General features: G+C 45.4%; 1 protein-coding gene across 1 annotated transcript in view; it reads right to left on the reverse strand.

Moving 5' to 3' along the window:
- The window catches only part of LOC122801252 (eukaryotic translation initiation factor 4 gamma 1-like), a 2,968,223-nt gene that overhangs the window by 660,310 nt on the left and 2,295,495 nt on the right, over nucleotides 1–12,418 (reverse strand). The gene's annotated exons all lie outside the window — the stretch shown is intronic.

Here is a 12,418-nt window from a genome sequence, read left to right on the forward strand (position 1 = left end):
TGATTGATGTGAAGGTGCTTTTCCTTTTGGGACCATTTGCCCTGAATGCACCTGCCTGTCATGTGCGCCCCCCAGGCGTAATCTGAGGCGTCTGTTGTGATGATTTGCTTGAGGCTTGCAGAATGGGAGACCTGCGTTTGTTTGACATGCTTGGGCCCACCATAGAAATTCCTTTTGCAAACATGGAATTATTGGTATTATTGTTTCCAAATTGTGGCTGTGTTGAGACCATAGGCTTTTTAGGTACCATTGAAGTTTTCTCATATGCAACTTTGCACATGGGATTAAAAGAATGCAAGATGCCATGAAGCCCAGAGCCTGCAAGATTTTCCTTGCAGTAAGCCTGGTACAATTTGCTAGTGTTTTGAAGTACTGAGTTAGTTGCCCTTGTTTTTCTGGCGTAAGATAGGCCATCTGGGTGTTTGTGTCCAAGTTGGCACCCAGGAAAGTTATTTTCTGAGATGGTGTTAGCCTGGATTTCTCTTTGTTGATTATGTATCCCAGAGAATTCAGTAACCGTGTTGCATAAGCCAGATGTTCCAGAAGAGTGTGCTTGCTGTCCGCTTGGATCAGGCAGTCGTCCAAATAAGGGTAAATTTGTATCCCTTGAAGTCTGCAGTAGGCAATTACTGATGCTAGGCATTCCGTGAATACTCTGGGCGCAGTAGATAAGCCAAAGGGCAATGCAGAGAATTGATAGTGGATTGAACCTGCAAGAAATCTGAGGTATCTTCTGCAGCTTTGTCTGATTGGGACATGCAGGTATGCCTCCTTGAGGTCCAATGTTACCAGCCAAAACTCCTTGCCCAGCATGGGAAGAAGCTGCTGTAATGTGAGCATCTTGAATTTTGGTACGAGTAGAAATGTATTTAGGATGGATAAGTCCAAAATGGGTCTTCCAGTCGGGTTCCTTTTCTTGGTACCAGGAAAAGTCTGGAATAAAAACCTTGACCTTGTTCGTGAGTCGGAACCTCTTGAATGGCTTTCATGTCCATGAGTTTTGTAATTTGTATTTGCGCCTCTGCCCTTTGATTGTGTGGCAGGTTTGGCATGCCTTTCATTTTTGGAAGAGTGTGAAAATGAAATCTGTGGCCTCTGTTTATTATGTCCAGGATCCATTTGTCTGTTGTGATAATATGCCAATTTCCTGAAAATAGTGCCAGCTTTCCTCCCAAGGGAGCTGCCAGCTGAGATTTGCTTGTCATGAAAAGGAGGAAGTCATTTGGTTTGCTTTCTGTATTGTTGTGCACTGTCTTCGCCACCTCTTGGTGCTTGAGTTTGCCATTGCCTGCCTCTATATGATCCTTGAGATTGTCCTCTGCCCCTTGAGCGCCTGTATCTACCTCTTTGGGGCTTGTCTGTGGCTGGAAAGGACCAGTTTTTTGTAGGCCAATTTCTACTAAAACGAGGTGGCTGTACCTGTAGAAAAGCCTTGACAGTTTGCATAGATTTAGCTTTTTCCTCCATTTTCCGTAGTATCTCCTCAGCATTAGTACCAAATAGCACATCCTTTTGTAAAGGAACATCTAGTAGTTTAGCTTTAACATGATCAGGCAAGCTTTGTTCCCTAAGCCAGGCATGTCTACGAATGACTGCTCCTGTAGCAGCGGCTATACTTAAGGCCTCTAAGGCATCATAACCACATTGTAAGGTGCGTTTACCCACTTGTTCTGCACTATGTATCATATCCTGCAATTCCTTCAAATCTGGTTGTTCAGGTTGAGACATTTTGTTTCTTAATTGAGATAACAGAAACTGCTGATATTTAAGCATATGGAACTGACAATTTAAGGCCCTCATGGCTAGGGTGGTCGAGATGTATACCTTTCCCACCACCTTTCTAAGGATCTAGATTCCCTTTCGGAAGGTAGTGGATTCTTGGCAGTAGAGGCCTTCATTCCCTTGGGGCCTTGAGAAATGGTCTCAGGGTCAGCATTATGGCTTTTGAAAAGAAATTGGTGAGAGTTAGGGACTCTGCAGTACCTATCAGGTTTGACTGGTGCAGGAGGCAGGGAATCCTGATTAAGACAAGCCTCCGAGTAAACATCAAGTATGTCCAGGACAGGAGGAATAGCCAGAGGTCTGTGTAGAGGTAACAAAAGAAATTCTCTAAGCCTTTTCTTGGAATCAGAAGTGTCTTGGCCTTCCCAATGGAAGTGCTCCCTCAAGGTGTGTAAGGTTTCCCCAAAAGAAAAATCCTCTGGGGGAGATACAGAAGGAATGGACTGTTCTGCATCAGAATCTTCATAAGGGGAGTACGAGTGTTCCTCCACATCAGAATGTTCTGAGAAAATGAAGCCCTGTTCAGAAGAGAGAGAGTCTTCCTCCACTCTGGGTCTCTTGTCTGGAGGGGGTTGGGAACCCCTGATATAAGAAATTAAATCCTCAGCCATTTTAAGCATCTGCTTTTTAGGCATGGGGCCTGGGGATGGGCCCTGAGCAACAGGCCTCTTGGGATTCATAGCCGATTTGGACTTAGTGAAGGCCTTAATGGAAAAGGAAGAAGAGGGTCTAAATACACCCTGGGTGGAAGTGGACCTGTCCACATTAGGAGGCTCAACACTCACTGTGGTTTCGGTGGTTGTAGTCTGAGTTAGGGCCGAGGTACCAGCGGTCTCGGGTACAGAAGACACCGCCAAGGAAGTGTCGTCGGTAGTCAGGGACTGCATAGGCGTCTCACTGAGAACCGGACCACGTGCAGCTGGTTTTGGCATGGTGTCGGTGGAGACCACGGACCTCGCGTGTCGGTCCTTTCGTTTTTTGGACAAAACGGTTGTCGGAGTATCCGACGACATTTTATAATCCAAGGCTTTACCAAAATAATGTTGGGCGAACTCCGCCCGACACTTAGTGCGTTTATTGAAAGTAGGGCAAAAGCGACAGCCCGAGCCGTCGTGGTCTGGGCCTAAACAAGGTATGCAGAGGGAATGGAAATCCTTATGCGGTATTTGCTTCCCACAAGAAATACAATCGTTAACTTTGTCTGACATCGGTCTGAGGCAAGAAAAGTTTCCCCAATGGGGTACTTAGCTTTTGGTTTCCAATTTTTCGTAAATTCAGGAGTTGGCCAACCGGCACTTGCGAACTGCTTCTGCTTCGGGCACCGCGCGGCAAAAAAGACTGGAGAACATGGCGTCGGCTGTGACTTGTATACTCCTGTCGCACTGACGTTGGGGAAGAAGGCGACAACAACCGACGCCGGACCAAGACTTTGGAATTCGGCCGACCGAGGACCCGCCTGACGGCAGAGAACCCATATGTGATTACTGCAGCTGCATGCACGATGAACATCTGCTTCAGGCTCCACGGCAAGAAAGCCTGATGTAATGGCGTTGACTGCCTTATTTTATACTACTGATGACCTGACGTCAGACCTCAAGTGACAGCAACTAACGCAGAAATACTAAGTCTGGTATTCAGGTTGGCTAAAGGCTACCCTGGCAGGGATAATCCAAATGTGATGACTGCAAAAGTGAAGCACGAACATCTTGACACTGCTGTCCTGCTAGAGGCTTCTAGGGTGTAATATCCACAGTGTAGTGTGTGTCTGGCCATTTGACAAGCAGAGTGCAGTAAATCTAACACTTTTGAATTGGCACAGTCAGGAATGGAAGAAATCTGTTCTTAATAGTTCCAAAGTATGTTGCTGAAAATAGGGGGTGTGGCCAGGGGTCTGTGCTGGAGCAGGTCCAGAACTCTCCAAGTCTTTTCTTAGACTGGGGGAAATCCTGTGATTCCCACTGGAAATGTTCCCAGAGGGTGTGAAGGGTTTCCTCAAAGGAAAGTCCTCTGGAGGGGAGGCAGAAGGGATGGATTCCTCCGCATCAGAATCCTCATAAGCAGAGGTTGCTGCTCCTCTTCAAAATCTGAAGTCAGATTCCTCGGAATCCTGTTCTGTCAGTTTCTGGAGAAGGGTGCCTTTTCCTTTTAGAAGTTGTGGGCCGATTACCCCGGATAAGGGAGATAAGATCCTCTGCCATTTTGGTGGACGGTGGCTAGAAGCAGATTTTCTAGGAGTGGCCTGGCTTCTAAGCCTGAGAGAATCAGTCGTTTCTGAGAGAAATGGTAGTCGGATGAGAAGATGTCGGTTTCTGTCTAGATTCGGTAGTGCGAAAGGCCTCCTCTGAAGATGGTGCCTGCACTGCGGCTCTGGACCCAACCGAGGCAGACAGACTAAGATTTCTGCAGCACACCGGACTCTGAAAGGGTCTCATTAGAGGCCTGCGTAGATATCGAATCTGGCATCAGGGGCTGTGTAAAAGCACCTCACTGAATTCCGGAGAGCCGATGACCTGCTTAGTGGTAGAGTCATCTGAAGGCTTAGCCTTGTGTGATCTGTCTTATCTTTATCTCTGCGTTTTTTCAGAATGACCACGGATTGCTGGCTAACGGACCCCATATCGGAATGCGACGATTAAACATGAAAATAACTGTCTACAATAAGAGCTCTACGGCAAATGGTTCTCGCATTAGAGGGCACAGAACCAGCAACAGGCACGTCGTGGCCTGGGCCTATAGAAGTGATGCAGTAAGAATGGAAGTCTGTGTGTGGGATCTGCTTTCTACAGGAGAGAATAACTTTTTCGGACATCAGCTAGTACAAGAAAAAAAGGGTCCCCAACGGGGTACTTTCGCTTTAGACGTTTTCAGCTGAAATTCAAACTCTGGTAGTGACTGACCAGCACTCATGCAAACTGCTTCTGCGACGGGCTCCACGGCAAGAATGACTGATGCAATGACATCAGCTGCCTTGCTTAATAGCACTGACGACCTGACGTCAGATTACAGGCAACTGCAGCAGACTGAGAAAAACACTGACTGGTATTTGGTCTGGCCGAGGGCTACCACAGCAGGATAACCCACAGTTGATGACTGTAACAGTGAAACACAAAGAATATCTAATGTTGCAAATGCCCAGCATCTCCTTTCTAAGGCTCCTGTGTAGCCATCACTGCCTTGTCTCCGAAGTGCTCATGGATCTACTGCTAGTATTTGAGCACAAAAAAAAAAAAAAACAATGCCTCAACTGCCACGGTAGCTTAAATGCATGCCTTTTTATCAAACCAGTCACGCATCCTACTTTATCATTTGATGAGAGATTCCTAGATGCAACCCCACCAGATTCCTTACCAGAATCAAAAAACAGCTTCCAAACGGGAGGGAGTTAGGGAGTCTGGCTGGAGGGATGCATCCTTGAACTAGAGCTACGGCCAGGTATCCTGACTCAGACATGCCAAGTAGTTATCTATACCCGATATGGGCCTGACAGAATACCTGCAACTCTCAACTGAAAAATGTCTTCATTCTGAAGGGCATCTCAAGAAGGTAATTTAGTGCAAGAAGTAGAGGACAGTGGGAAAGTGGGTTTTTAGAATCACCGCCAAAGAAAGAGGCAGGGGAAGAACTGATCCACATGAGCTGTCCTCTGCTTCAGAGTCAGAGGAAACTGACCTACTAGTTGTTTTTTTCTTTTGGCAGAGGGGATTCCTGGATCAGGGTGTAGGATGCGGTCTGTCTGGATTTTATGAAATCCGTATGTGTACGACAGACAGCTGTGGCAAACTGAATGATGGCCCGACATTTGGACTTGGTTTTCTCAGGTCTTATTTTTCAGGGCGTATTTGGACCGGAAGGCCTTGGGTCATGAGCAGGTAACCACAACTACTACTGGATAAGAAACAGGAAAACCACCCTCACCTTCGGTAATCAGCACTTGTGGGATGGAGGCAAGGTCCACTGAAGCAGCCCCCGGGCCAAGTGAGTGACAGCAGATTCAGCTCCTGTGGACATGACCATGACCACTGGCTTACTTCTCACCATGTGAGTTAAGCCAGAGGCCTTAGATTTTCAAGTTGTATATTTTGAGAGGAGGTGCAAAAGCATTCACTGTTAAATATGAGGGGGGGGGGGTCTATCATAGAAACTGTATCAAGTGCTTTCCAACTACTCTTCACCCCAAAATGCTGTTCTTTGAGAGACTTGAAACGGGATCTGCAGACACCATTACATACCTAGGTTAAATATGCAAATTATGTTCCAAGTGCTTCTCTGAGGACTCCGTCTTGTACTTCATGGTTCTAGAGTTAAAATGTGCACATGGGGGACCAGCTGGGATGCATTCTGGAACCAGGTAAAATGTATGAAAATCTCAGTGCAGAATTTGTTTCTCCACACCCAAGACAGTTACTGACTTTCTCCTCTGACATTTGAAACACCAAGTTTTGAATAAATATTAAGAAAATCCGTCAGAATGGGTAGTTCCATAAACCTCTGCCTTTGGGTTGACACAAAACACTAATGGCACAAGAGCAGCAAAGAAGCAAGACAGTAGAACTGGGCATGACAGAACTGAATTGAGTAGTACCATCCAATCACCGTTTATACTGCTGATGTTGGAAGGGGGGAATTTGTCAATCCAAATAGGAAAAGGTCGGAAATTTGGTATTTCAGTTGGCCTCTGGGCTTCTGCAGGTAGGAAACCTTAAGAGCCAGGATGGCGAGAGTGAACTACAGAGAACATCTTCAGGGACTTAAGACATTAAGAAAACTTATCAGAAAGCCAGTGGGTGTTAATACATTTGCAATCCTGAAAGCAAGACTCCTGCTATCATCTTACTTGCAGAGATGAATTTCTGGTCACAGAAATTCTCTGAACAACTTGAGAACAGTAAAGACAGTTCAACAGGGTAAAAAATAATGCCAACACTAAAAATAAGTCTTCAGAAAAGTGTGGACCTCCAATGACAAATTCTACTGACAGAAGCACATAGGCTCGGAGCATTGAACAATTACCAGCTTCAGAAAGTACAGTTGTGTACCTACCATAAATGTAGATGTTCGAGTGTATTCACTGTTGCAGTCATTACACTTTGGTTATACTGCAGGCAGGAGACCCGCAGTTGGCCCGAGTTCCAAAGTCTTGGTCCGGCGTCTGTTGCTGTCGCCTCTTCCCTGATGTCAGTGCGCCAGGGGTATAAAAGTTGCAACAGACGCCATTTTCTTCAGTTTTTCTTGCCCCAGATGTCAGGTGCCCCCAGATAGGAAGGCTGAAAAGATAAAAATATGCCAAAAAACATGCGTATATTACTATAAACATTTCCTTCATCTACAAGCAAATACACCACATAGGTTGTATAGAGTTGAGAAGTACAGAAAAGTCCCAGCAAAGAAAAGGGGGATGGTGGGTGGGTAACCTGGACTGCAACATTGAATACACCAACGACTACATTTATGGTAGGTACACAACTGTACTAGGTTTGTGTTTCACTGTTGCAGTCATTACACTTTGGTAGAATCCCAAAGCTGAGGTTGGGTGGCTGGGTCTAATTTGGATTTGGCGAGGCTAACTATCCCTGCAGAACTGCAGTGGCAAAGCCTGCACTGGATCTGGAGTAGAGAGGTAAGTGGTAGCGCATGGTGAAAGTGTGCACTGAGCTCCAGGTTGCAGCTACTAAAATGTCTTTGGTTAGTACTCCTCTGAGGAAAGCTGCTGAAGTGGCTGCTACTCTGGTAGAATGAGGCCTAATGCCCTTAGTCACAGATCTGCCATGCTGTGCATAACAGAAGCGGATGCAGTGTCCTATCCATTTGGAGATTGTCTGCTTTGTAATAGGCTTTCCTTGTGATCCTGCAGCATTATGCTACAAACAGTTGCTCAGTTTTTCTGAAAGCTTTTGTTTTGTCCAAGTAGAATCGTAGCTGTGTATATCCAAAGTGTGCTGAAGTCTTTCCCCTTTATTCTGGGGATTTGGGTAGAAAGTAGGTAAATGAATGGTTTGGTTTAAGGCCACATTGGCGACCACTTTTGGCATGAATGTTGGATTTGTCCTAAGAGAAACGCTGTCCTGATGAAAAATGAGGAAAGGTTCCACAGCCATTAATGCCTGTAACTCAATCTCTTCTAGCTGAAGTGATTGCTAGGAGCAGAGCAGTTTTCCATGACAAGAATTTTAGATCAGCTGTGCTGGCTGGTTCAAATGGAGGTAGTGTTAGTTTTTCTAAAACAAAATTGAGGTCCCACGTAGGTACTGGTGCTCTCCTAGGGGAGTCTTATATTCTTTGCCCCTCTGAGGTACTGTTGTAGTAGAGGATGTGAAAAAATAGGAGGATCCGTATTGTAATGAGCCGAAATGGCAGAGGCATGGATTTCAACGGATGAAAGAGACAGGCCTTTGTCCAACATCTCAGTTAGGTATTGCAAAATCTGAGGTATATTAGGGACAAGTGGTTCAAGGCCTTGCTCCTGGTTCCAAGCACAGAATCTCTTCCATTTTTCTGCATAAGATTTCCTAGTGCTGGGCCTCCTGGCTTCCAAAATAACATCCATAACAGCTTTAGAGAGGTGCAGTCTGAGTGGCTACATTATCTGCCAGGTTTAAGGTTCTGAGCGGTCTGTGCAGAATCTGATTGTTTTGTTGTGTCAGAAGATGAGTGATTTGAGGTAGAGGCCAAGGTGGGCCTTGGGACAAACTCTTTAGGAGTGGGTACCAGTGCTGGCGTGGCCAGTCTGGTGCAATCAGGATCATTTTTGGCCTCTCTTGTCTGACTTTTAGAAGCACCCTGGTGAGTAGAGGCATTGGAGGGAAGGCATAGACTGTCAGGCCTTTCCAGCTAATAAGAGCACCCACTTTCCATGCTTGAGAGTGACAAGTCCTTGTGCAAAATTTCTGTATTTGGCAATTGTGAGGGGAGGCAAAAAGATGTCTGGGCGTCCCCATTTCCTTGTTATGTTGAACACTTGTGAATTTAGCTTCCATTCATGAGGATCCATGAGATTTCTGCTTAGTTAGTCTGCCAGTGTATGTTTTGTTCCTGGCAGGAATTGTGCTTGCAGATGTACCTGGTAGGTCAGTGCTGTGTTCCACAAAGTCATGGCTTGTCTGCATAGGGGGTAGGAATGTGTGCCCCCTTGCTTGTTAATGTACCACATAACTGCGGTATTGTCTGTCTTTATTAATAGTTGGTCCTGGATGTATTAGGTCCTCGAAGCCTGTCAGGGCATTCTGTACAGCTAGCATCTCTTTTTGATTGATGTGAAGATGCATTTGTTCCTTGGGCCACGTGTCCTGAATACATTTTCCTGTCATATGTGCTCCCCAGGCATAATCAGATGCATCCATTATTGTCTGCCTGGCTATAGGTAAGGCGAAAGGCTGTCCCTTGTTGTGGTGACAGGTCTGGGACCACCATCAAAACTCCTGTTGTAGGCAGGGAATCAAGGTTATGACCGTCTCTAGGCTGTGACAATGCTGAGTCCAAACACTTTTTAGATACCATTGTAGTTTCCTCCTATGCAGTTTTGCATATGGAATTAGGAGAATGCAGGATGCCATGAAACCCAGGGCCTGCAGAATTTTTCTTGCAGGGAGCGGGGTCTTTGTTGCCATCATTTGAAAGTAATGAGTCAGTTGCCTTTGTTTGTCTGGCGTGAGATAAGCCATCTGGGCAGTTGTATTTAAGCTTGCACCCAGAAATATTATCTCGAGAGGGCACTAGTTTTGATTTCTTTTCGTTTACTGTGTACCCTAGGCAAATTAGCAATCTTTTTACAAACGCCAGGTGTTTTATAAGAATGTCCTTGCTCTCTGCTTGAATAAGGCAGTCGTCCAAGTAGGGATATATTTGAATTCTTTTTTGTCTGCAAAATGCAATTACTGGTGCCAGGCATTTTGTGAAGACCTTGGGCGCAGTAGATAAGCCAAAGGGCAGTGCAGAGAATTGGTAATGCATTGAGCCTGCTATAAATCTGAGGTATCTTCTGCACGATTGTCTGATTGGGACATGCAGGTATGCCTCCTTGAGATCCAAAGTGACTAGCAAAGCCTCCCTGCCCAGCATGGGCAGAAGTTGTTGTAGTGTTAACATTTAGAATTTTGGAACATCCAGGGAAGTATTTAGGATTGACAGGTCAAGTATTGGTTTCCAGGCTTTGTCTTTTCTGGGTACTAAGAAAAGTCTTGAGTAAAATCCTTGTTCCTGTTCTTCTTGTGGAACTTTTTGAATAGCGCTCATATCCATAAGAGCCGCAATATGCTTTTGTGCCTCTGCCCATTGGTTTTGTGGCAGGTTTGGCATACCTTTTGGCTTTGGAAGCGTGTGGAAGTGGAACCTGTAGCCTTGAGAAACTATATTCAACACCCATTGGTCTTGGGTGATAATGTGCCAATTGTTTGAGAAAAGTGCTAGCTTTCCCCCCAGGGGTGCTGTCAACTGGTAAGAGCTTGGCATTTGCAGAGGGAAGTCATTGTGACCGTTTCCTATAAGGTTGTGATTTGTCTTCTCCTCCTTAGGTGGCTGAAGCACCCCATTGTTTAGGTCTGTAAGAGCCTTGGGGCTGAGATCTGCCTCTTGGGCATCTGTATCTGCCTCTGTGACCTGTCTGACACTGGAAAGGACCAATTTTTTGAAGGCCAGTTTCTACTAAATCTTGATAGTTGAAGCTGTAATAAATCTTTCACCGTTTGCATAGACTTTGCTTTATCCTCCATTTTCTTTAACACCTCTTCTGCCTCAACATCAAAGTATCATGCTGTAATGGAGCATCCAATAATTTTACTTTAACATGGTCAGGTAAACTTTGTTCTTTCAACCAAGCATGCCTTCGAATAACAGAGCCTGTAACTGCGGCTCTACAAGAAGCCTCTAATGAGTCAAAACCACATTGCAGAGTATACTTTCCCACTTGTTCAACTGCATGCAATAAATCCTGCATTTCATTATTGTCAGGGCTTTCTATATTTGTAACCATTTTCTGCTTTAACAATGACATGAGGTACTGTTGATATTCAAGCATGTGAAACTGACAGTTTAAAGCTCTTACAGCTAAAGTAGCAGAAGTGTAAACTTTTTTCCCCCATCTGTCCAGAGCTCTGCAATCCCTATCTGTGGGGACAGGATATTTGACAGTGGAAGCCTAAACCCCTTTAGGACCCTGAGAAATAGTTTCTGGGTCTGCAGCTGGGTTTTTGTAAAGACATTTATGAGAGTCAGGGACCCTGTAGTACCTGTCTGGCTTTACTGGTGCAGGGGGTAAAGAATCAGGAGACAGACTGGATTCAGAAAAAACAATCTATCCTGTGCTGAGGCAATAAAAGGAAATCTGAGCCTTTTCTTGGATTCTGAGTAATCCTGGCTCTCCCAATGGAAATGCTCCCACATTGTGTGCAGGATTTCCCCAAAAGAGTAATCCTCAGGTGGTGAGGCTGAAGGAATGGACTCTTCAGCATCAGAGTCCTCATAGGGAGGGAGAGAATAGCCCTGATCAGAAGAATCAGAGGAAATGGAAACCTGATCAGAGGAATCATAATCAGTGTCTTGCCTAGGCCTTTTGTCAGCAGGGGAATGGGAGCCCCTGATTAAAGTAATAAGGTCTTTGACCATTTTCAGCATTTGTTTCTTTGACATGGATGACTGTTCTGGAGAATGCTGCACTTGCTTCCTTGTCTTTAATGGTGTTTTTGCTTTTGCTGCTGTAGTAGCCTTAATTGTAAGCTGTGAAGGTCTGAAAACACCCTCAGAAGCTGGTGCCTGTTCAGTGGCTCCGGACCCATCTGAAGGTATAGATTCCGTAGGCCCAATACCTTGAGTTTCCACAGGCCTCAGTGTTTCCACATGGCTGTCTGTTACGGCCTGTGGCTCTGAGGTAGCTAGTGTCAGGGGCTGCGAAAGCGCCTCATTGAGAACTGGCGACTGGTCTAGAAGAGGCTTTGTCTGTTTTGGACATCGGATGCCTGTCTTTTTCTTTGTCTTTGCGTTTTCTATACATTCCGGTCGTCGGTTGTTCCGACAGCATTATATAATTAAATCTTTGTCCAAAATAATGTAAAGCAAAATCAAACAGACGTTTAATAGTGCATTTATTGAATCTAGCACAAAACAGACAACTAGTAACGTCGTGGTCAGGGCCTAGGCAAGGAATACAGTAAGAGTGAAAGTCCTTATGAGGTATTTGCTTCCCACAAGAAATACAATTAACTTCTACTGATATCGGTCTGGAGCAAGAAAAAGTTTCCCCAACGGGGTACTTAGCTTTATTGAAGACTTCGGTTCTGAAATTCTATTTTGAAAATCTCAGGAGTTGGCCGACCGGCACTTGCGAACTGTTTTTGCTTCGGGCACCGCGCGGCAAGAAAAACTAAAGAAAATGGCGTCGGTTGCAACTTTTATACCCCTGGCGCACTGATGTCAGGGAAGAGGCGACAGCAACCAATGCCGGACCAAGACTTTGGAACTCGGGCCGACTGCGGGTCGCCTGCCAGCAGGATAACCCAAGTGTAATGACTGCAACAGTGAAACACGATGAACATCAAGTATAGCACCAACACCACCTGTACTGCAATTGTGGGATGAGCAGTTGGGGAAAGGGAATTTAAATGGATCTCATTACTAGATACATATTCGCTAGGCAACATTAGTGTTG

Source organism: Protopterus annectens, chromosome 4.part1, assembly GCF_019279795.1.
Source record: "Protopterus annectens isolate FY-2018-M chromosome 4.part1, PAN1.0, whole genome shotgun sequence".
Classification (NCBI taxonomy): Eukaryota; Metazoa; Chordata; order Ceratodontiformes; family Protopteridae; genus Protopterus; species Protopterus annectens.